Source organism: Perca flavescens, chromosome 6 (genome assembly GCF_004354835.1).
Source record: "Perca flavescens isolate YP-PL-M2 chromosome 6, PFLA_1.0, whole genome shotgun sequence".
In the NCBI taxonomy this organism is placed as follows: domain Eukaryota; kingdom Metazoa; phylum Chordata; class Actinopteri; order Perciformes; family Percidae; genus Perca; species Perca flavescens.
The window spans coordinates 15,150,489-15,177,132 of record NC_041336.1 but is presented as its reverse complement, the minus strand read 5'-3'; the positions used below and the strand labels follow the sequence as shown (position 1 = coordinate 15,177,132).

Sequence of the window (26,644 nt, the reverse complement as noted above, 5' to 3'; positions counted from 1 at the left end):
TGAATTTTGGTCCGACAAACCAAGCAATTTGTTGTCAACATCTTGGGAAAGTGTAACAGGCATTTTTCACAATATTCTACCATTTTTTAGATTAAACATTTTTTTGTGCTAAATTATGTATTGATTCAAATAACATTTTTAGGGCTATAAAGCCTTTTCAAGTGCTGCTGCCATGGAGTGGCTTTTTTCTCAAGATTGAAGAAAACCCTTTTTATCCAAAAGAGCACAAATCTTGGAGGTATTCCAGCCTTCTGTCAGCTTTCATCTTATTGCATTTATTTTAGACCACATGTAAATATTATATATGTGGACAAAGATGTCTAGTCATCCGTCAGCATGCTGAGTCAGAGTCTGGCTCCAAATTGGGATATCCATCACATAAGAGAGGAAAACACACTAATTGGATTTAAAACAAATATGGTATAGTTTGAATGATGGTGCATAACTTCTAGGCTCTTGTTCGACCAAAAGGCAACTACCAGCTGATGTTTTAATTACTTTCTAGCTATTTATACAGTGATTTTTTTTCATGGCTATCACATTTTGGAAAAATCCCAAGGACCTTCTGGCCTTTCAGTTTTCCCTCTTATTGGTCATAAGGGAAACCTGTGACCTTAAAATCTGTCTTAATTTAACGCACTCCATTCTACAGTTTCCTTTTAGCATTTACCCTAGCTGCATTAACCTTACTTAGTGCCTCAAAGTGACTAAACCCTCTTACCTTTGAGTGTGAGAAAAATGCAGCCAACCTAAGCATTGGGCCTGTGTGTGCACTGCATTTTCTGTTTGACTGAGAGTGACTTCTTCTTCTCCCTTTCAATATTGTGTACGCCGTCTCCCCTGCACACTGTCAATGTACTGTACCACACACTTTCTCACCAATTACCTGTCTGTATCTTTCCGTCTGTGTTGTGTGATTGAGAGAGGGTGTGAGAGGAAGAGAAAGTGAGGATGTGTCTATGTGTGTGTGTATTTTTTTTATTTATGTGTGTGAGCGTACCTGCATATGGGAGTGTGTGTGTATGTATGTGCGTGCGTACGTGCATGCGTGTGGTGTGTGTGTGTGTGTGAGAGAGAAAGAATGTGTGTCTGCGTCTCATTCTTCTGCCTCTGTTTCCCCTCCGGATCTCATGTATAATTTATGGAACCTCTCATGAATATGCTAATTAGCCAGTGTGCAGAGAGAGGTGAGAGGGCTTCCCCTGTTCTATTCTTACATTCATCTGATGAGAGAGGGATGGAAAAGAGAGGGAGAGAAAAACAGAGCGAGAGAGAAACTGGGAAAGTGTGTATTGCTGCTGGCGAGGAAAGGGAATAAGTGAAGGGCAGAGAAGGAAAACGCTGGAAGGAGAGAATGTGGAAATACATTTATGAAATCCCCGGCGTTCGACAAATAAGCATTGTGGCAATATGGACAGTGGCGAGCCCATGTTGTGCTATATTGTGTTGGAGACAAATGAATCACCCATGCTGAGGGGACGTGGAGAGGCGAGATTGGAAGAGGTAGTGAGAGAAAATGGGAGATGAGAAAAAAAAGAAAAAGGAGAAATAGTTGTCATTGTTCCATCACCATTTCAGTCGTGTTTTTGAAAGGCTAGACAGGCAGGCAAATAGGGCCGTTATTCCAGTTTCAATTGCTTCTCCCATAAATAGATGATAGGTGCCAAGTTTCTGAAGAAACGCTGAAAAACACCCTTCTGTGCATCGTTTTAGACAAAAGGTAAAATCAGCTAATCAGATAAATTGCAGAGAAAGAGAGGTAGAAGGTAGAGATTAATCCAATAGCTAACAAACTAGCAAACTAAACATCAAACGCTTCATCTTCAAAGTTGCGTAACTTGAAAAACCCTTTAAACCACATCAAAACCCTCACAGACAGCTGAGGGAAGATCTCACTCTTCTTTCTTCTCTCTTTCTCTTGAACTCTCTGTCAGTCTATCTGCAAGCCCCTCTCTCTCTCTCTCTGTCTCTCTCTCTCTCTCTGTCTGTTCTTGTGTCACACTCCACCTCTCTCGCTCTCTCTGTCTTCTTGTCTCACACTCAACCTCGTCTGCTCTCTCTCACCCCTGTGAGTGTCTCTCTCTTCTCCACTGTGAGGAGTGAGTCTCATGTGAAATAGTGCATGACAAGCAATGTGTGTGTGTTTGTACATGCATGCCAATGTTTGCATGGATGCATACAGTTAAGTTTGTGCAGAGTGTGTGTGTGTGTTGTCTTCCCTCCTGGCACCCTCTGGGTAGAGAGAGCATTCCAGCGGGCAGCTCATGATTCAGCATCTGTCGCCCAGCTTATGTAAGCGAGCACAGCGACACAGGCTGACTGACAGAGTTAACTGACTGACTGATGAATGGCTGTGTGACTGACTGACTGACCAACTGACTCTGTAAACAAACTGACTGATTTACTGACTTTCAAACTCACGGAAAAACTGTCAGACTTTTCAGACTTATTAGCGGTCTATCTTAGAATGGGAAAGACGTGTATAGATTGTTGAAATTGACAAAAACAAGACACAAATAACCATTTCCACTTAACACATTTTTTGTCTCGAAGCACATGTTGAACAACTAAGTAAATGCAGGGTATACTACCCTTGACAAGATGGCAGTGCGGACGAAGCTTCGTGACACTGTGTGTCTCTCCAGAATCTGCAAATTAGTAGTAATATGCTCGTTTATCTCAAGTATTTTCGGTAAAAACAGTCTAGCGTACATATTGTACACCCGACAGGAAATTTTGGACATCGGCTCCTGCAATTCTGACATCATTATTAGCGTACTTACAGAGATCGCTAAACCAACGGCACATCCGGATATCCCCACACCGACTGGAGGGCTCTTCAGACGGACACACAAATGCCGCCGCAGAGGGTCTCGCGGTGGAATTCAGCAGAGGCTAACGCCACATCGACTCGCTCTTCCAAGCCTTTTCCTCGCCAATGTTCGCTCGCTGGCGGACAAAATGGATGAACTGCTACGGATCACTACACACAGAAAGTTTCACAGAAACTTGGCTTTAAAGGTCCCATGACATGGTGCTCTTTGGATGCTTTTATATAGACCTCAGTGGTCCCCTAATACTGTATCTGAAGTCTCTTTCCCCAAAAAACGTTTGTCTGCCAAATTTATGCTGGGAAAAAAAAAGGCAAGAAAATGGAAATAAAATGCTAAATTGTAAAACTCTGCAGAGAGATATCCATAAGAGTGCAGATGAACGTCAGGTAAGCTGTGGCTCTGCCCTAACTGGGATCATAAAATAATAGCCTATCCCTTGATGAAAGACCACATTATTTTTGCAGTTTTCTTTCTTTTTTTCTTTTTTTTTCAGCCGCTGTGATGAGAAACTTTTCTTTAAACATCACACACTGTAGTATTGTATCGCCCAGCGGTCAACAGCGATTGGCCAAGACTGAAAGGCACTTGGTCCGCTTAGTTGTGAGGTCTAAATCTAATAGGGGTGGGAATCACCAGAGGCCTCACGATACGATATCATCACAATACTTATGTCACGACACAATGTTATTGCGATTTTAAACATATTAGAATATTCTGCCATATATTGCAACGTATTGCCTTAATTCCAACTTTTTTCCCAATTTCGAATTATGTCCCCTAAAGGAAACTTTGTCAACTTCTGTTCATCACAACACATATAATAAAAGATCGATACTTGGCATGTGTGTGTATCCATACAGTATTGCCACGAAAAATATTGCGATACTATGCTAAAAGTCTAAAGTCTAACTGTTACTGAGTCAACAATTGTAATGCTTGTGCCTACCTTTACTGACAATCTAGTTGACTCACCGGCTTAGTGATGCTGACCAACTAATTAGTCATCCTCCTAACATGACAGCTGTCAGGCTAACTGACTCACTGGCTAACTTACAGCTGGATGACTTATAGATAGGCTGGCTGCCTGAATGTCTGATTCACCGCCTGATTGGCTAGCTGCCTGGCTGGCTGGAGTCAGGCGAGCAAGAGAAGAGAGATAGAAGAGAAGAGAGGAGAGGAGAAGGGGGAGCACAAAGGCAAACCAGAGTTCATTACAGTAAACTTGGAGAGGCAGTGGTGACAGGCTGAGAGAGAGTGCAGAGATGGGAAGAAATTGAGAGTGGCGTGAATACACTGAGCCCTCATGCAAATAGATGCAGTTAACTAGATGGCCTGCTCCTTATACAGACACAATGGAATATAATTACACACACAAAATGGAGTGCAGGTAAAAACAGAGAGAGAAAGAGAGAACCATTCACAGTGGAGGTACATGCACTCTGTGTGTGAGGCTGTTTTTTTTTTTCTCAGGCTGAAGGTTGTCAGTGGCCGGGAGCACAGACTGGACAGAGGTTGTGGGGTAAGGTTGTGTGTGTCTACATGTGTGAAAGAAAAGAAATAAATAAAGATAAACAAGAAATGAACCATTTTAAAGGAAACTGAAAAAGAGGAGATAGCATTCACAGCAGTGTGACCTTCAGTGTCGGGCTGTGGGGAGGATCAACCTCTGGGAGACATGGCAAAGTCACTCCTACCACAGGGCACACGCACACGCACACACACACACACACACACACACACACACACACACACACACACACACACACACACACACACACACACACAAGCAGATACTCAGCCAATAGATATGAGGTGCAATAACACCCAAAGTGAGTGGGTTCCTTTTGTCGCTTTACAAAAGAACACACCTCCAACAACACACGCACACATGTTCACACCGCGCTCTGCAATTCACACATCTCACTTTAGTGGCCACAGACAGAGGGAGGAGAAGGACGACTGAAAGTAGAGGAGGAGGTGTGTGTGTGTGTGTGTGTGTGTGTGTGTGTGTGTGTGTGTGTGTGTGTGTGTGTGTGTGTGGGGAGGGGGATAGAGAGAGAGAGAGAGAGAGAGAGAAAGAGCAAGAGAGGTGTCGCCTCTCCTCACTGATCCCTTATGCTAAGAGGGATTTGCATACATTTTTAATCAAAGCAAATTAGATCATAACCAAATTAAAATCACGCTTTCCAGCCGCCCCCTTCTCTGTCTGCCTGCTGTTCCATCCACCCACCTATTCCTCATCATTTAATTATAGTCACTAATAGGGCTGCAACAACGAATCGATAAAATTCGATTACTAAAAAAGTTGGCAACGAATTTAACTATCGATTCTTTGTGTCGCGCAACTATTAGGCCACCTAGTCTCGGAGATAAAAAAAAAAAAATTGAGTTGAGCGCAGACTAAGAAGCGCGGAGCGAAAGAAAAGAAAAAAGAGCAGAGGAAATACGGAGAGAGACCGGAGAGACCCGTAACGTTGTTCTGAAACACTCGGCGGAGGCAGAGAAATCAGTACGACCCAAGTCATCCAAGGTGTGGGAGCATTTCACACTAAATAAATCAAAAACGTGTTAATTGCAAGATAAGCAAAAGCGACACGGCATGGCACGGGCGCACCACGGAGATGAGTCAGCACCTAAAACGTAAACATGTTGGAGTCCGTGATGAGGAGGAAGGGAGTTCAACAGCAGGGTAAAGTCACTACACTATCCTACTTCTGTTCCGTTCTGAAGTGAGGAACGTACCGTCCCTCCAGTAGCTCTTCTGGTGCTGCTGTTTACTCGTTATCCAGCTGACTAGCATGACAAGCTAGCGTTAGCTCGGTAATAACAGTAATAAAGCAGGGGTGGTATACTTTGCAAGACTAAAGACACCGTTTTATTCACTCGACTTTTTTGGCCCATTAATTTTTCAATCTGTTATGTATATATTATGTGCTTTGTCCCATATCAGTTATTGTTGACAAATATAATAGTGTGTGGTGTATAAACAAACTTAACTTGCACTTACTACAATGATGGTAATAATTTAATGAATAAGTGTGTGTGTGTCTGTCTGTCTGTCTGTCTGGTCTGGTCTGGTCTGTATCTGCTATTTGGGTTACTTACCTTTACACAACTATTAACTAAAACAATAAGTATGCATGTATTGAATTGATGTAAATTATTACTTTTTTTTTTTACAGATTAATCGATTATTAAAATAATCGTTAGTTGCAGCCCTAGTCACTAATAAGTATGGTTAGACACAAAAAAAACTCTGCACACATGTGGAGCTAAGTGACAAAAATATACGTGGAATATGTCTTTGTGGTCGTTAAATGTTATATATATATATATATATATATATATATATATATATATATATATATAGATAGATAGATAGATAGATAGATAGATAGATAGATAGATAGATAGATAGATAGATAGATATACACACCATCCAGTAAGAATAAAAACATGGAAACTGGATTTCAACATACAGTAGGCAAAACTAATTTTACATTAGCTGTCTTGGCAGGGTTTACTGTCAACTGTCAAACGTGTACCGACAATACATAGCAATAAATCAAATGGAAACACACACACACACACACACACACACACACAAAACACTCACCCACCACAGAAATTAGACACCTACTCCTACATTCCTCTCCACACACTATGCTGCTTAACAGATTGGTATCGGCCCCCATTGCTGGCTATTGCCCATTACACAATGACTTCCTACTGTTGTCCAATAACTCAATAACAACTCCACCATAGGCAATCATCATGAGGTCCACCTCTTCACTAGCCCAACACACTTTGCCATAAACACAATTTGTTTGATTTTATCCTTGATGGAAAAAAAACACACAAATTTAACTGCATGTGCCAATTTATATACAAAGACACCCCTACATGTATACACTATACACACACGCGCAAACACAAGCATGTTAATGTTTAATTACAGTCCTTTTCTTTCTTTCTCTGTCACAGACACATGCACGTAGGCACACAAAAGGTGCCGGCAGGCCTATTTGAGATGCAGACTCCCATGTCCCAGTAAATGATATTAAAAGTCATATCATGAATAAATCACCAGGCAGGGCCCTAACATCTCCTCCATGGCACATTCACATACAGTACGAACAGAGGGAGAGGAAGATAGAGAGAACAAGGATGCCATCATGTAGAGCACAATGCATACGAACACACAAGGAGGCACACACTGAATACACCTATACTGTAAAATAGGGATGCAACAAAAAAATATGTTGTTTTGTCTGACTAATGGCCCAAAACCAAATGTATTCAGTTTACTAACATAGGATGGCTAGTTCACACTACACGACTAGCCCTGATTTTGCACTCGCAGAGTTTTTAGAGCTCCAAGACAAAAGCCTCAGATCAGAGGCAAATCGGCATTGGCTCGGTGTTCGCTTATCGGCCCTCGCACACTATGTGTGAACTGTTCAAGATGCCTCGCAGAAGCACCTGCCTGGGAGCTAGAGCAAATGAGCGCGCAAGACACAGGTTGAGGGGAAACCTGGAGGAGGGGTCGCCTTTAACAATACTTTACTGTATGTGTTGCATTTGCATCAGGGACCAAAGTTGTTGTTGCTACTAGAGGAAACAGGCAAATAATAGTAAAGTCTAGGGCTGAAACGATTCCTCGAATAACTCGAATAATTCGATTACAAAAAATCCTCGATGCAAAATGACTTGCCTCGAAGCTTCGTTAAATCAATGTTACCAACGTTGTATCGCTGACGGACGGTGTTTCCGCACGGAGAATTATTACGGTCGCACAGACGCGGCTCAGTCTGCTGCTGGCGACACATGCCAGAGCGTAAATAGTGAGGGGCTAACGGTACAGATCCACTTTTGCGACACGACCAGAGACAGGCTGGAGAAAACGACAGAAAGTGTCCAAAGTTTGGGATCAGTTCAAACGTAATTAAAACTAAAACTGATCTAAACTGTAGGTCGGCACCTAATCTCAGCTCTTTTAAATCAAGGCTGAAGACCTTTTTTAACACTGTCTTTTCTTAATTCATTTTTGTATTTCAATTTAAAAAATGTTATAACTTCATTCTTCATCTGTTACCAATTTGTATGATATTTTTAACTGTGTCTTTATGTCTTGTGTAAAGCACTTTGAATCGCATTGCTGCTGAATTGTGCTAAACAAATAAAATTGCCTTGCCTTACTGCAAAATCAAACTAGCTTAGCACGATAATAGCACGACGTCAGCGCTTTAGTATCTCAACAGAAAACATGGAGTCTAACTTAATCATCCATTCCACGAAGAGGACCCAACGATGTAACTACACCAAACACAACAACTACCGAAATCAAAGACAAGAAAATACGTAGTGGTGACCATGATCTGATCTAAAGAGCTGGCGTGTTGACTATCCCTTCGGAAAAACAGCTGATTGTTGCTCTCTCTCTCTCTCTCTCTCTCTCTCTCTCTCTCTCTCTCTCTCTCTCTCTCTCTCTCTCTCTCATAGCATAAGTGTAACTGAGCTGTGTGACATTATAATCAAATATATAAATGAAAATAGGTTGAGTATAACTAATATTTACATATAGGCCTACAGATCAGTCTCAGGTTGAAACTTGTAGTTCTGAAAGTTAAGTTGCACAACTTAATGTAATGTTTGTGTATGTTTAATGTATGCCATAGTCTGAGGTTGATATCATTTGAAAAAAAAAAAACTTTAAAAACAATGTAATATGGCACTTAAATGCACTTAATGTTTAGTTTTTTGAGAGATGATATTGTAAGCAATATAGGCAATACAAATGTTGCTTTTTTCTGAAAATGCTTTTTTTCCCTAGTTTTTGTTGTTTAAAAACGCAAAAAAGAAATTATCCGATTAATCGATCGATAAAGTGCTAGATTAATCGATTACAAAAAGAATCGATAGCTGCAGCCCTAGTAAAGCCATGTGGAAACCCTGGATGTATAGGTGGAAACATGCTATTTTGTGAATGTGTAACAATGACAACATCAACAAACATGACCACAGGAACGTCCTGTGGATTGCTTTAACAAAAAAAATCCTGTCTCGCACATGGTTTAACGTAATTTCCTGTGTCACTTCGCAGGTGTGTTTTCGTGGCAAAACGTGGTTTGGAGACCAGACACACTCATCTGGGATTTCTCCTGGTAAAAGATCTTGTAGCGTGTGACCCCCTGTCACCGGCCAGTCACGTAGTGTGAAAACCACAACAATTTCAAGACTCCCGAATCCAGATAGCATGGTGTGTAGTGTGAACAGTACAGCCATCTGAAGACTTTGAAGGTTGTGTAGTGTAAAGTTAAGACAGTGAAAAGGCAACCAATCCTCACAATCAAGAAGCTGAAACCAATTCATTTTTTCTTTGCAACTGTGGTTAAAAAACAGCCAATCGCCTTCAACAAAATACTTTTTTGTTGAAGGCGATTTTAAAGAATTTCTTATGTACTTAATGTGTTCCAACAAGCTGTAGTCCAGTATTAAAGGTCCCATAGCATGAACATTTCACTTTGAGGTTTTTTAACATTAATGTGAGTTCCCCCAGCCTGTCTATGGTCCCCCAGTGACCAGAAATGGCGATAGGTGTAAACCGAGCCCTGGGTATCCTGCTCTGCCTTTGAGAAAATGAAAGTTCAGATGGGCCGACTTGGAATCTTGCTCCTTATGAGGTCATAAGGAGCAAGATTACCTCCCCTTTCTCTGCTTTGCCCGCCCACAGAATTTGGCCCACCCATGAGAGAGAGGCATCATGGCTTTCAAACGAACAAAGTGGCAGTTTGTCAAGGCCACACACCCCCCCCCTCCACCTTGCCCCCCCCCTCTCCTCCTCAATAGCTACAGACACAGAAATGGCACATCCTAAGGAAAGCTCATTGTGGGATTGGCTCTAGTGGCTGTAATTCTGCACCAAGGCTGAATTTCGGGAAAGAGACTTCAGATACAGTATTAGGGGACCACTAAGGTCTATATAAAAGAGACTTCAGATACAGTATTAGGGGACCACTAAGGTCTATATAAAAGAGACTTCAGATACAGTATTAGGGGACCACTAAGGTCTATATAAAAGCATCCAAAGAGCACCATGTCATGGGCCCTTTAAACACACAGGTTCATATGAGTCAAGCCCGGTTAAATCTTAACTGAACAAAGCAAGGACGCCTCTATCTTGAGTCATAAGATTCTTTATTAACAGTTTAAACTCACCTGGAGACCGGCTCCTGCTGCTTTAAGCCATTTTTAAGTTCCATTAAGATGAAGTTCATGGAGGCAATCTCGGCCCATTTCAGTTCTGACCTGAGGGACAAATAGGAGACACAAACCCTGAGGCTATAAACAGTAATTTCCACAGTATATTTAAAAGGAACACAAACACTTGGGAGGCCTTGTAGATTAAAGAAAAAATGCTTAAATCGGGGCATTTTGAATCTGAGCATAAGCGCTGACTCTTATGCTTGAGGGTGTGATTAGCAAAATGTTTTTTCCTTAACATCTAGCAGCAGTTGTATGAAACTACAGAGATAACCTGAGGCTTCATATAGAAATGTTTAGTCTCAGTTTACTAAATTTTAAACAAGTAAGGTGGTGCCACACTGCTTGTCAACACAATGTGCTAGCATAACTCTCCTTTGAAGCTGCATCCATGTGTTTCAGATTACACTGCACAGTGAGCGTTAGTGTCGGATGTTTGAAACATTTTAATGAATTTGAGCCTGTGGGGAGCTGTTTGCTATGTTGCGTCAACAGTTAACATTTGCTAGCTTCATTTTGTCGTTAACATGAGCTGCACTGAGTTTCTTACCTGTCCAAAAAATACCAGCTACTGCGCATCCACGTCAACGTTTCCTCTTCTAACTTTCGTTGCACAAAAGCTCAGGTTGTTGGTGCAGAGCACATAGTGAGTAGTTCAGGGGGCCTTGGAATGTGGAGTATCCCCAGAAAATGCACAGGTCAGGCCCTCTCCGCCGGGTTTAATAGCTTGAAATATACTATAAAGCTGAAACAATCAGTCGATTAAATTAGATTGGACAGAAATTTAACATTTATGATTTTTCAAAATGATTTAATCTTCTCAAATGTGACAATATGATGCTTATCTTTATATTAAGTAATCATAAACTGAATATATTTGAGGACAAGCAAAAACAAATAGGATTTAAAGAGTATTTTTCTGATTAATCGATAATGTACTGCATTATGGTAACCTTGCTCTCAGAGACAGTAAATACTTGTCAACAACTTTAAGTCAATGATTGGACATAACCTGCAACCTGAGATACTGCTGTTAGTTTACAGCACCATTGCATGAATTCAGTGTGAGCAATGTTCATGCAAATATAATTATGTACTGGCATGAAAAAAAATGCTGACCAAGTTATTTTTATCTGCAAAAGAAAACGACTTGTTCCTAAATATAGTTCTGATTTAATCTCTAATATCTCTGAATATGAAAGATGTTGAAAGAAAGCAGTCCTCAGTTATTATTACTAAATGCTTTAAGAGTAAATGCAGTCACAGGTTGAGCTTTATGGTAACCATATGTAAACTAGCTTTTGTTTGAAATGTGCCTTCTAAAAGGGTTGTGGGCCATATCCTACTAAGTTGATTATTTTAAGTAAACTAGTCTCTATTTAAGTACTTAACATGAGCATTTAACTAATTGATGAATACAGGAAACCCTATCACTTGGGAAATATGAGTCAACTGTAATGAAAGTTTTACTTCCCAAGTCTTGCTCACACTGCACATAGTGACTTTTCTAGTTTGGTGATATCCCGTCTTCTTCTGGGGGGATTGTAGCGGTCAAGGAGAAACGCATTGTTGAGGTATAACGATATCCGGACCTCTAAAACCCAGCCTTCGTTTCATAAAGAAAAATTAAAAAAGACATTTCCTGGTTAGACATTAACAGGAGAGATTTGCTCTTCGGGTGATAAATCAAGTGAAATGACACACAAAAGACTCATGAATCCAGTGCAGCACTCCTTATTCACTTCTTGCATGCTCCACCATCATGCTATATAATGCTTCATATTGTGAGGTTCCATTTATGTGACAGTGGAGTCCAATGTGTGTGTTAGGGGTCAAGTGATGAGCGTCATTTGAGTTGTAGACTTCCCTTTTCTTTAACTCTGGCATTTTGCTGCTTCATGAAACAAGTTGTTTCCTCTGTCAACACCTATGTGCTATTTTTTTTACTTGTGCACTATATTTTCATTATTCCAGAACATATTGTTTATTCTATCAGTATCATAAAGATGATAGGCCAAGTAGGCCTATTGGTAAAAATACAATGTATTATTTCTTCGCATAACAGTTACAGAATCTTGCAGCAAATATCTGAGAGGTTTTACAATGAGCTTGAGAGAAGAAGTGGAAGAGTCAGTTGGGAGATATGCACGGTAAGGTGTGTGTGTGTGTGTGTGTGTGTGTGTGTGTGTGTGTGTGTGTCTATATGTGTGTGTGTGTGTGTGTGTGTGTGTGTGTGTGTGTGTGTGTGTGTGTGTGTGTGTGTGTGTGTGTGTGAGAGAGAGAGTGTTGAGTGGCGCAGAGAGCAGGGAGTCGGCTGATGGGCAAAGGCATGCTGCCTGCAGGTTCAATCTGCCCGCGAGTCAGGCATCAAACTTTCACATCCACACATCAATTATTCAGCTCCCCGCATTGTCAGAGTGTTAGCATGCCACAGTGGCAGACGACAAACCTGGGTGAGGAGGGAGAAGGAAATTGGAGGACAGGGAAGGGAGGGAGGGAGAGGGGCGGGTTGGTGAAGAAAAAAAACTGATGATTTGAGAGATGGATGGAAGACTGTGGCCCATATGAAAGAAGACACAAAGGGGGTTGAAGGGCTACGAAAGAGAGAGGAAGTCTGGAAAATGGAGGAAAGTGACTTTTTGAAGTACTGTACTGTACTTTCGTAACTGTATTAACATTTGAAATGGAACCTGCATTTAACATTTCACAGGTGCATTTATTTTTACGCATTGCCAATTTCACTTGCACAGTGTGAACCTTTGTTAATGTAACAAGCTACGTACCAATGAGGCTCAATAAGTGGCTGGAGCTGGTAGCAGCAGGAGTTAACAGTGACAAGAACCAGGGTACAAGAAAAAAGACCTTTCACTACCTTGTCAAACTCGTCAAAAAAAGTGTAACAATTAATAACGGCTGCATTCTATTTTTTCAAGCGCCTGAAAAGTTATTAGTTACGTTTGTGCTTCTCCCGCTATGACAAGTCAGAATGTCCATCAGCAATGTCCAATGGAAACATTTATTGCATGGTCCAAATAGGGGACAAAATGTGGAAAATACAAAAAAAAAAAGAAAATTAATTAATTATCTGACCTTTTCTTGGTATTGTTATAAGCACTTTCACACCTGTTCAAACAAATCACATTTCCGAGCGATAGCACCAGGGCTCTTTTGAATTGAATCAAACAGTATAATCATCGTGCAACTTACCACTTCAATGCTTTTGTATTAGAAGCAACCATACTGCTTCTAGATCTCAAGGTAGCCAGAGGAATAGTAAGTTCATGTTTAAAAGTTATAAAGCCACTGGAATATAGCTAAGGTAAGTTAGCTAAAGCCTACTTCATTCATGGTAGCTTAAAAGTCTGCGCACACATAGTCCATCTACACGGGTGTATTTACTTATGACGCCTTATTAGACCTCTAGACTGTATCAGTGTGTACAAACTGGTCTTGACTGATATGTCCCACACTCTACTGTTGGTTTTGTTGCATCTGTTAGGCCAGGGCAACGTACACTGTTATCATTCCCATTGGTTTATAGAGTTTTGTCACGTGAATTAAAGGTCCCATGATATGGTGCTCTTTGGATGCTTTTATATAGGTCTCAGTGGTCCCCTAATACTGTATCTGAAGTCCCTTTCCCGAAATTCAGCCTTGGTGCAGAATTACAGCCACAAGAGCCAGTCCCACAATGAGCTTTCCTTAGTATGTGCCATGTCTGTCTGTAGCTATTGAGGCTTGTTTGAAAGCCTCTCTCCCTCACGGGTGGGCCAAATTCTCTGGGCGGGCAAAGCAGAGAAAGGGGAGGTAACCTTTCCCATTATGATGTCATAAAGGGAAGATTCCAGATTGCCCCATCTGAGCTTTCATTTTCTCAAAGGCAGAGCAGAATACCCAGGGCTCGGTTTACATCTATCGCCATTTCTAGCCACTGGGGGACCATAGGCAGGCTGGGGGAACTCATATTAATGTTAAAAAAAATGTTCATGCCATGGGACCTTAAATTCACAGCACATATGCAAAGCAATTGAACCTGAGCAGAGGTCTAATCACCCAGAGTTATTGAAAACACCTGTGTGGGTGTGCAGGGCCTTTAAAGCAGATGTAGTTGTACAAACACTCTGCTGTACATACCAGGTACTTTCCACCCTGAGCATGTTTAAAAAATAAATATGGTTGATAAGATATTCATCTGTATAAGATTTACTTTGCCTTAATTCAACGGACACTTACAGCATACTACAACATACAGCAATAAAAGAGGCAAAGAAATGTAGAGAATATGGAAGAGAGCACACAGAGGAATGGGAATATTTGAGGTTAAACTTACAGCAGTCCACTCTTCATATGTCATGATGCATTCAGACTGTGGTAACATAAATAGAAGAAAAAATAAAGGTGAAAGGGATTGTAAGCAAGAAAGAAAGAGACAAAGTGGATGAAACAACTGTTGGGACACTAAGAAAGCACAGCAAATACTCTCCGTTGTCCTTCTTTTGCTGTCTGTCTCATTCTCCCATGCCCTGACTTGCTCCTGTAGCTCACTTCATTGATTTTTACACACTCACCTGTACAGTAAAGTATGGCTGATTTGGACTCTAACAAATTATAATGTGACATTTGGTGGAAAATGCATTGCAGATGCCAATAAGGGAGACAATTAGATTTAAAGAGGCTTAACACCGCTGGAGTGGTCCAGAATGACTTTCCACAGCTCCACAATTGACTGCATGGCTGACCCCGATGTCAGCTTGTGTCACATCTCATCTGGAAAGGGCAAAACTGAGCATCGGCACTCCATCGACACTAAGATCTTTTATTTTTCAGACAGAGTGAGCTGTTTCCCTTTGCAACACCCAGTATTGTTCCACAGTACAGTTTGAGAACGACTCCAGGCTTTTCAGCTGATCATGCACAAACACACATGTTCTCAAACAGTCAACTGTATCTGCACATGAGAGCACACACACAACATGCGCTCACACACACTCACACAGAGTTACGATATCCCACTTGTGTGTGAGCCATCGCAGAGTGCAGGGAGACGACTGACAGCCAAGGCAAAGGGCTGATGGTAAGCAACATTCTCCTGGAATTCTCGAAAGCCGGGACAGGAGGGTGTGTGTGTGTGTGTGTGTGTGTGTGTATGTTGGTTTGCCAGATATGCACACACAAGGGCAGAGCATTACAATTCTCACAGTTATTTTTCCTAGTACTTCTTTAGATTTAGATTATTGTAGGCTATTGATGTCTTTCATTTGTAATGTTCACATAACATTGTCAAAATAGCTGCTTCATTTCAGTTGGATTAAATTAACCGAAAATAAGTTATTCCAACTGAACTGAAATAAGCCCAAAACTATAATGCAAACAAAACCACAAGGTAAACAAAACTTTGAATAAGAAACACAGAAATAAGAGAGACTGAGGGATCGAAAGAGAAAAAGAGATAAGAAATAGTTAAAATATAAGGTTATACTGTAATTTCTTTGTGGATGTGGAATCTGTGTGCTTGGTGTGGATCCCCTAAAAATAACCACACTGGCATTGCGCCTCCATACGTCCTCTACCATTGGCCTTTAAACATCGCCTCTGTAGCTGCAGGGGCAAGTTAGTGACCTCTTCATCCTTGTGCTCCCTCTAAAGACACACACACACACACAAGTTTGTATAATTACACTTGTGAAGACCTTCACAGACTAACCTCTAACCCTGACCTCTACTCACTACACTACACACATGATAAGGCCAAGCGCCAGCTAGATAATTGACTCCAAACCAGTTTTCTGTACACATAGGCAGAGACAGTATGGAGCCTCCCTTGCTCACCTGACTGATGGATGGTCTGTGTGTCTCCATTTACGCACCCTCCTGAACTCCTGGCCTTGTTTGGCAATTCATGTTGATATTGCTCTGATTTATTGCAAATCAAGTCAAGACAGAAATTTATGTATGTATGTATGTATGTAACATGTATTCCCCTGGCTTAAGGCTGACTAAGTTATAAAATGTAATGCAATTTACATGTTTGCACCAACCTTATCACCATAGAAAACACTGATACTGGACAATTCTGCAAATCAATAATGCTTTTGTGTGTTTTGTGCCAAATCTTTTCAAATGACTTCTGTCTACAATATTAGCAGATGGCAACCATAGCGGGGTAAATTGAAAGTTAAGGTTAAAGAATAGTTTGACATTTTAGAAAATATGCTTTCTCGTTTTCTTGCTGAGAGTTAGATGAGAAGATTGATACCACTCTCGTGTTGGGGTTATGCGCTGGACTTTTCCTTTGCTAGGTGCAGTAACCCTCTGGAGACATAACCCATAACACTGCAACTTGTCATTTTTACACTCTGGCTAGTTGTTTCCAGCAGTCTTTCTCAAAAGGTTAAATTATTCCTTTAAGGAAGCATCATAGTTACAGTTAAAAAGTCAAAATGCATTGTTGGTCTCAGGGTCTGGGATTTGGGAATTAAAGTCATACACGCTACACGCCTATCCACTACCCTGAACTCCTCACTCTTTTTTTCCACCTTGCTGCATAACAGACACACCACCCTCAGCATTGTCAATGAATTTTGTTATTGTACATACATCGCATGCTGCAGATTCAATATGAACATCACTTCTATTGATACTGGGCCAGTATAATAATGCAAAATTGCAGATTTACAACCAAAACTATGTGTTTGATTGTGGCTGGCGGACAGAACTTGTAAAAGAATTCCCACAGCCTTATTTGCCACCCACTACACTGTCACCTAAATTGGTCAACAATATTGTGAGAATTTTGACTGCATCCTTTGGGTGATATATTTCCGGTTTACTACTTCCTCTCCACCGCATTCTTGCCCACCATGACTCCTCACCACCAATATGCCCCTCATGTGGACAATAACAGGGAAACAAAAAAAAAAAAAAAAAAAAACTAACCACAACCTCAACCTAAACCTAGCTCTAAAATAGTCCCCAAGTAAGGGGAATTTTGTTTTCAAGTATTTTTCTCACATTTCTCTACTCTATCCCTGTCAGGATATTTTGTGATTACAAGAATAAAAACACAAGACCACACACATACAAGCATATAAACTCATTATAGTTTTACAATTATTCTCTTTTGCTCATGTTCAGATAATAACAATCCTTTACATCCACTTTTGCCTCCTATCTCTCAATGCGGTCTCTGTCTCACTCACACTAAAAACACACACTGACCAACTGGGTTGACCGATCATGCCCATTGGACCATCCCTGATCTACCTAGTGTGCAGCGGGGCATGTGCATGCCAACACGGCGTCTGCATGCAATCTTGATATTGAGTCACTCAAGCAGGCAGACAGAGGACGTGAGGAATAGTGGAGAGGAGAGGGAGAGTGAGAGGGGGGGCCACCACAGAGATCATCTATATTTCATAGACCTCTCAATTAGTGTCAGTGTTCATGGGTGGGAGGTTGAGGAGCAGTCCCTGTCTACTTGGCCTGCTCGCCTGTTCATGCTTGGCCTGTATCATCGACCCCCTACCTTCCCCCTCCTCCCATGTACACAATAGGAGGTCTGATTTAGGTTCACTTTGGGGCTTTTCAAATCATAATGAATGAGATGCCATTGGGGATTCCTAACAGTTTGATCTGATATATTTCCTAAATGTGATAATGGTGTTATTCTAAATGTGAGAACATGGAGGATAAATAAAGAAAATCCCACGGGATGCCACATTCAAGTCAGACGTTTACATTTATCATGGTTTTCATGGTGCACAGATGGTGAGGTCGGCTTGTCATAAAACATTAAATGGTAGCAAAAAATGTGTAAAACAGCATTGAAAATAACAATCCCAGATTAACCCCTCTGCATATTTTCAAATCTCATTATTCATTTCAAATCTCATTATCGTAAGACTTAAGTGTAAATTTATAGTTCAAGGTACGAGAAGCGGCACATTTTTGGGTGATGTTGAATAGTCCAAATGATCGGGATTAGCACCCCTTACAACTACCTTTCTAAGTATACCTCCATATGTCAACATCAGGATAGTTACATAATTTTACCACCAGAGCCAGACTGCTTGACTCATTGGTTCAATTCTTCCCTATTAGACACCATGAATAACATATTACATTGTTTCTTCTAATTATCTGATTTATAGTGACTGACAAACAAGTTTATATGGCAAGTGAAAGCTTTAGGCTACAGCAGCATGCATTTAAGTAAGCCGAAGTTAAGAACTTTTTGTGATTTCAAATACAGCCATGCCATTTCTTTCAATGGCATGGTTTCTTTGGTAATTGGAAGCTACTAAGATCCCATGTTACTGCAAGAGATCACAGCTGATGGCTTTGGCTTAGTCGGACCTGCCCTCATCAGGTTAAGCTGATTTTCATCAGGTTAGGAGACATGAGAAGAGCAAATATGATGAAAATCTTGTAACCGACGTGAAACGAAGGTGGCAAACAGCTCTATTTGGGCTAAAGAGAAATCTAATTTTTGGATCTTTTGGCATTATGGTTGCATACACTGAGATTGATCCAAAGTGCAAGACCTTACGTTCAAGCCGGGCTTGGAAATGATTGAGTTACAGTATTTGGTTGAGCTGTTTCAGTTAAGGTTTGGCCCATTTCAGAAAAACAATTTGCGAGCAGTGCTGTCAATTTGCAAGTCCTACAGGGCTCTCGCATGTTCATGAATGGGAGGCAAGGATGGCATTTGTTTTAATTAGTAAAATGTGTCTCACTTGCAGATCACAGTTTGCATTTTGCAAATGTGGTAAAACAGGCCCCTAGTTCTTGTTAATCATGTGATTTTCATCATATTTGCCCCAGTGGTCTATTCCCATTAGGTTTGGGCATTACTTTTTTCCAGCTTAAACCTCAGGTTACTGGTTTGTGGTGTGAGGGCCGTTGCAGATGTGAACAAACAAGAAGGACAGCAAACAGAGATAATTCAACAAAGTGATGAGAGAAGATACCGTAGATGGGGCTAAAACAACAGAAAGACACAATTCTGTTGAGTATACGTTTACATGTACACCAGTATTTTACCCTGTCTGAATATACTGTTGCACTGCTTTATTTTACACTGTCTGCTGGATTACATATCACTGGCACTGAAAAATGAGAGCTCCGAGTGATACCGAGCAGTGATACCCATTCAGCAGGTCATAATATTTGTTTTTCTGAGTAAGTTCTTCATTATTCCAGTTGACTACTCACCTGTGCCGAGAGCAGATAGTGATCAGGAACCTGGATAAAGTGTTTACATCCCACAGTTTCCCAGTTTTTATTGGAGTAACTTAGCAAATACATCTGGGTGTCAAAAAACAGACACATGGTTTTATCCAGGTTTTTAAAGTTTTGATATGCACGAAAACAACATACTCCGAAAATCAGATAACTGAGATATAAGAGTGCATGCAAATGTACAAAAAAGAAAAGATGTGGAGACTGTGCGAAAGGAGGAGATGGGTTAAAAACAGAGCAGGGAAAGAGCATATTTTTTGTAATATATTGTAAAATGTGTACGCAAACAAAGAGCACATTTGACTTTACTGTGAGAATCAGGCTCTATCCCAGGAAGCCCTATTTTTTGCCATCTTCACAAGGAGAATCTACTCTATTTCTCGTTCATTTTCCCTCTCTTTCTCCTTCTTACCCCAGCTGGAAGCTCCAGCTGCTAGGTTATAGTTTGTCTGATTCTCCCCTGTGGCTCATTTAACCAGGAAAGGAGGCAGAGGAGAGGAGAGGCAGATGAGAGACAGAGGAGAGGAGAGGAGAGGAGAGGAGAGGAGAAGAGAGGAGAGGAGAGGAGAGGAGAGGCAGAGGAGAGACAGAAGAAAGGAGAGGAAAGGAGAGGAGAGGTTTTTGGTTTTCAAAGTCCCTTTATTGGACCATTTTCAGATAAGATTTACAATCACAGAAAATCAAATACAAAAAAAACAAAGACAAAGAAAAAAAACTAAATAAAAAAACTAAAAAAATAAAAAATAAAAAACCTATCAAAACAACTATGTGCTTTTACCAATCAAAAACTAACCACCAAATCCCCATCCTCCCCCACAGAACATAACACTCCCCCTACAGCCCACAAACGACTGAAAACCAGCAAATTGTCCATCATCTGGTAGTAGAAATGTGGCTCATTTAACCAGGAAAGGAGGCAGAGGAGAGGAGAGGAGAGGAGAGGAGAGAGAGGAGAGGAGAGGAGAGGAATGACAGAGGAAGGTTTGGTCAAAAAGAGAGAATGACTACATTAACATGCACCAAAGAGCCCTGATTATTGGGTGAAATGGGGTTACTGTGCCCATGGAAACTGACTTATTTAAACTTTTCAGTTTTAGTCAGACTTTGAATTTAATCACTTTGGATCCAAGGACACATCGCTATGAGTATGAGTAATCCCTGTTACACATAATGGACAAGAAATATGGTTTCTCCAGCAGAAATCTATAGCCGTGTTAACCATCTCTGTCTTCATCTTTTACCCCAATTTAGCAACCCAGGTTTCTCATGATGTGACATTCAAGAAAACCTGCAGACAGCTGACACTATCCAGGTAACGAAAGTGCCCTGAATGAGAGAGAGAGGGCAAGTGGTCTCTAAAGGGAAAGGTAAACATTGTGAGTAGTTGGGCTGGGAGAAAAGGGAGTGCAGTGCTGTTTGGGGTATACTCTTAGTTAAATTGGGGGCCATGGGGGGTTAAAGGTCAGACCAAAGGCCAACAGTGATTGGTTCCCCTGAGAAAGGTCACAACACAGATCTGCCCTTAAGCTCATCCATGCATTTTCTTTCTGTCTTTCTCTGTCTCCTCACACACTGCAGAGCGACCTTGAGATTTCTCTGCTTTTTTTCTTTTTCTTTTTCTCCTACCATCCTTCCCCGAACTCAGTGAAAAATTACTGCTATCAGACGCTCAGAAATAAAGGAATCTCAATTCCTGCAAAGGGAAGAGAGCTCTGGGGTATAAGAGACAGTGTGTGTGTGTGTGTGTGTGTGTGTTTGGTGGGCCCCTTCCTCTTTTCTTGCTGCATTAGGTAGCTAGCAAAAAAAGCTTCAGTGAGTTCTTTAGGGTATGCCCTGGGCTAGGATTACTATGGGCTGGGAATTAGGAAGGAACGCAAAGGTCGGAGGTCTAAAAATGTGTAGGTGTTCGTGTGTATTTGTATTTGTGTGTATGTGTGTGTGTGTGTGTTTGCATGTGTGTGTGTGTTTAGGTGCTGCTAATGCAAGCAGACATTACGTGTATTTGGTCAGAATGGAAGTGACCCAGCAACTGTTTAGGGGATGATTCAGTTTGTTACAACTTATTCTTATTTTTGTAGTTTTGGCCATCATTTTTGTTTTGTGATCTGGGAACAAAGTGACATTTTTAGAAATATGAGCTGTCAAATGATCAGACTGATTGCAACAAGCTAAAAGTAAGCCAAACTGTGGAAAGTAGGTCCAAGTTGACTGTGGAAGTCGATATGTAAACTATGATGGATAGTGGTTCCAAATTCTTTCTGACTTTTCTCTAATTTCTGCTTTTGTCCTGTGAAAGATAGGATACTTTCACCTCTTCAGGACCCCCAAAAGTTATTAAAATCAAACAATCTGAGAAGGAAACATTTTTTGTTGAACTGCTCACAAATCATGTTGATATTGGGGCTATTACTTGTGATTGAGACATTCATGTTAAGGGGTTGCAAGCCCAAAAGGTTGAAACCACTGTATAATGGACAGTTTGGTCAATTTTAATTTTACTGAAATTGTTGCTGAATTCCAAGATTTCAGCAATTAAATTGTTAAGGAAAATCTTGCTATTACTGATAGAAATACAAAGATAAGATCCAAGTTGTAATAAACCTGATTAATATTTCCCACCAATTTTTATGCTTTCACTTTTAACCAAGTCAGTTAAAGAAGCAGCTTGTAAAAGTTTGTTTCTTTGGTTTAATTTGTTTGGATTTCTCTACATTAGCACCAAATTATGTAGGCAGATGACAGGGGTAGTTTATAAAAGTCACACAAGTGGTTTGCGGTTATGGAGAAAAACAATCTGATTGGAGCGCAGGCCATTTGACTTTGCCGCACACCGAAGTGCACATCATCTGACCCCCGTGAAGCCTAATGGACTGACAGAGCACATAGCCTAACAGTGACTTAAGCAAGTGAAACTGAACTAAGTGTAGATCCATACCTCGTGGCAATGTCACGGTGCAGGCCTACCTTCAGCACTGATTTGAAGCCAAACGCAGTACAGGCAGAGATGAGCTGCTGTGGATGTGAGGCAACGGGAGCGCTGATCTGAGAGCAGCCTCGGAGGCCAGCTGAGGATAGCTGCAGCTGTGGGCTCTGGTGAGTAGTGAGAAATTAATTAAGAGTGAAACAGCAGCAGGAGGGAAGATTGGAGGGAGGGCGGCAGAGGGACTGAAGGAGAGACGGAGCATGAGAGAGAGAGAAAAAGAGAGAGGGAGCCTGTGGGAGTGGGCTGCTTCGAGGATCAAGACTATTATTGCTATTATCAATGTCTAATTTCCCCCTCGCCCCCCCCATCCTTGTCATTTCATCTGCCTTCCTCGTCTTTCTGTCTCTGATGTCTCTCACCTCCTTCTCTCTCACCTTTCCTCCCTTCCATCCTCCATCATCTTTCTCCTTCCTTCCCTTTCTATTCTGGCCCTCAGAGTGAGGACAGGCTGCTAGCCGGCGGGTGCTGTAGAGGAGGGAGAGCAAGCGAGAGCCTAATGAGATGTCTATCGCCTCCGTCTAGACTGGGCCTCTCCTCTCAGCAAAGAATCACCACCACCACCACACCACCCTGCACTGTACTACACATACTGTACAATGCCTACTGCTGCTGCTGCTGCTGCTGCTGAGGGAATAGCAAGAGGCAAGGTTTGTGTGTGTGGAGTGGAGAGTGGAGAGTGTGTGTCTGAAGGGTGTGTGTGTGGGGTTGTGTGTCTAGGAGGTGTGTAGAAGCAGCATGTGAAGGCATTGGCCGTGTGTGTGTGTGTGTGTGTGTGTGTGTGTGTGTGTGTGTGTGTGTGTGTGTGTGTCTGAGGGGTACACTGGCAGAACTGAATTTTATAAGGAATGAGTGTGTGTGTGTGTGTGTGTGTGTGTTTTTTGTCTTATTTGTGTATATCGTGCACAGACATGTCTGAGTGACAGTGTGTGCTACTGTCATTGCTATCTCTATAATTCGAGTGTGTGAGAAACTGGCCCCTGGGCAGACAATATTATGATGGATGCCCTCACACACACCCTCCTCCACTGTGATTGCCTGTTAGGGCTCTACTCTCACAGGCTGACAAAAAAAAAATCGGCCATCCAAAACCCACCATCATAAACACTGCTTGCAGAGGCCCCTTTTTATTTGCTGATAGGCAAACCCATGGCGAAGCTCCACCACAGGGCCCTCTGCTAATACCAGGGGGACCTATGTTGTTCTGGAGAGACCTCTCCACTGGCAAAGTCATCAGAAGTACTCAGTTACACATGTTTCCCAGCATCCATCTCCACTCTTGTCTCCGTTTGCCCACTAGGCTGCTTTAATATTTCACAAATAGAAAACATACTGCTACCAAATCCACCGAGGAAGTTTGATAGATAACGATGTCTGTTCCCTTGTGATGCCACACAGCAAAATTCTTCATCTTATCAGATCATTTTCTCTATAACTTAGTCCTCAAAACCTTATTTTCTTGAAACAAATTACAATAAATATTAGATTACTTTAAATTGTTTCCATATATATATTTCTTAAATGAGTTTCTGTATGTCTGTAATAGCTGTGAAGGTTGATCTGCATCAGCAACAGGTTGAAATTGTTTACTGCACTGGCACAAATTCCCATGTGTTATGAAGGAATAGTGTAAAATGTAAGGGAAATCTGATTATTTGCTTTCTTTCTGAGATTGATATCAATGTCATATCTAAGACCATTATCAATCTTCTCATTTAATTTACAGAAAGACCGCAATATGTGTATTTCCTTTAAGAACCATTCTAACAACTTGGCACTCAATTCTAACCAAAAAATTGTTTCAGTGCTACTTTGTTGTTATAGCAACCATCTCTAACAAAAAGTCCATTAAGAAGCCACTGGGGGAGCAGCTGTTAGTGGCTAGCCTAGCATGCTGCTATGAAGGCAGTGGACATCATATCGCCTGTCAGCTCAGTTCCCTGTGTGGGTGAGCTGTGAAAAGCTGGAGCTTGTTTCACTAGGGCCCTTTCTCTTTCTCTCTCTTTGTCTCTTTACATGGGTTTTTATAATCAGAAGTTCTTGAGAGGCATCTCTTATGGTAACCTGGCCGCTGCATGCACACACTCTGTTCATTAGAGTGCAACTCTGGAGAGGGCTAAGAAATGCAGGGGTAACGAGAGAGATACAAATGAAAGGAAGCAAATAGAGAGAGAGAGAGAGAGAGAGAGAGAGAGAGAGAGAGAAAGTGAGACAGAAAGCTTGTTAGCAGCCATGCTTAAAGTCTGCTCCAGTTATTCAGTTGAGTGAGAGGCGCCTTTTTTTTTTTTTTTTTTAAACTCCCCATCACTGTCTCTGTTTCATCCCCACACCCTCCCTCCTGCTCTCCCTCTCCTCTCTGAGGCCCGTTGGTTCCAGGTGACAGGCTTACTGAGGGTCAAGCAAGACTGCACACTGGGTAACTCACCTCGCTCACACAAAAACACACACATTAACCATCTCTCGATCTCTCTCTCAGAGAAGCACACACACATACACACACACACACACACACACACACACACACACACACACACACACACACACACATGCTCACACACTGGGCTTTCGACTGCAGGCCTCATTAACTACACTACAGCTGCCCCTGTTTTAGAGACACTCCTCAGTGCGCTGTCTCTCTCTCTATCCCTTTCTCTTACAACCACACACAGCTTCCTCTCTCTCTGTCGCACAGTGCCTAACACACACACGAGTCACAGGCACACAGATTGTCCTTCAAGCTTTGTAGCCTATTTATCTCTGCCCACTTCCTCTTCCTCTCTTTTAGCATCATTATCTCTCTTTATCTGTCTCTCATACAGACCACTAATCACAAGGTTCATCAATTTAGTTCATTACAGATTTTCACCAAACAATATCCAGATTTTGTAAAAGCACAAGTAGTAGTTGGAGTACACTGATTTACACGTGGATCTTTATACCTCACATATATGTTTCATGTAGCACAAGGAAACTAGTCACTACATTTTACAGTAAAGTTCTCTCAGCTAAATTGAAGTCTAAATATGTGATTTGTTGTAAAGTCAAGAATTGCATACAATACTAGATATGGGACTATAGGGTTAGATATGTCTCATTACGTTTGAGTGAGCAGATGGACAAGCTGTGTGTAACTGTGTAATCCCAAATGGTACCCTTTTGGAAATGAAAATGTAAATCTGGAACATTCTGGGAAATTTAGATTCTACATTGTTGGATATTTCACAGGTTTAATAGTCATTTCCATTCATATTCTAGTCATTTAGATCCAACATTTTTCATTTGGACTACTTGGGATGTTGAGAAATAAAATTTCACAGACAATATGAGTAAAAATAAATAAAATGTTTTTAAAAAATCTTAATAATTAGTCTTTATTTTTAGACTCAGTATTTCCAAAAATCCTGGCTACAGCATTATTGTATTATATGCTGGATGTTGGCGTGGTTGCATATCCTTCACATTATGTGTTGCTAATATATCTAATAAGTCTTTATCTGTATGTGGAAGTCATTGAGTTCAAAAATTTATATTTAAAATAAAAGTGCAACTAACTAAGTATTTGCCATTTTAAAAACATAAAAATTGTAAGAAGGTGTAGTTTTTTGGAACTGAATAATACATTTAGTCAATAATATACTGAATGTACAGGACAGATGCTAATACCAAAAACTATATAATGTCAACACCTCCATTCTCTTCTACTTTTTGATTGATTTAATAAATCAATTTTGAGATACATTATTTGACCCTAATTCACCTTAGCAGTGTAGCCTACTTCATTAAAAAGAGTTAAACTGTTAATAATAGTAAGCACATTCAGTGTATGTGTATCTGTGTGCCTGTATGTATGCCCGTCCTGTGGGATCCTGCATTGCCTCAGCACAAACAGCTCTTATCTCCTGTGATGGAGTCTGATGCTCCAAAGCTGCTGCCATCAGCCACAAACTCATTAATTACTCTTTAGTATCAAGCCATAATTAGAGACACCAATCAGGCCCCCACTCTGCTATCCCTCTCAACCCACCCCCCTATCCCCTATTAGCACTCCACATCTCTCTGTGTGCTAGCGAGCTAAGCTAGTTGCTGCACAGTAGCTATAGCACAATGCTGAGATGAGCTCCCCCATGTGTGAGATTAGGCCACGTGCGGTTAGATAGAAGCAGGAGAGAGGAGGGAAGGATGGGTAGGGCACGCTGGATGTGTGTTGGGAGGAAAATAAAGGAGGAAGAGAGGAGGGGAAGACAGAGGTAGTCAGGTGAGGGCGGAGAGAAATACAAGAAGGAGGTGAGGCGATGTCTGTGCTCAGGAGGAGCATTAATTTGACATT

General features: G+C 41.2%; 1 long non-coding RNA gene across 2 annotated transcripts; it reads right to left on the bottom strand.

The window, feature by feature from the left end:
• Positions 1-2,532: 2,532 nt before the first annotated feature.
• Positions 2,533-10,774, bottom strand: LOC114557315 (uncharacterized). Of its 2 annotated transcripts, none has more exons than XR_003692788.1 (4): positions 10,648-10,774; positions 10,053-10,142; positions 2,784-2,983; positions 2,533-2,648 (listed from the first exon to the last, which is right to left on the bottom strand). It is a non-coding gene; the product is annotated as an uncharacterized LOC114557315 (long non-coding RNA). The 2 variants fall into 2 exon arrangements; XR_003692789.1 differs by having other exon boundaries at positions 2,784-2,949.
• Between the last annotated feature and the right edge of the window lie 15,870 nt (positions 10,775-26,644).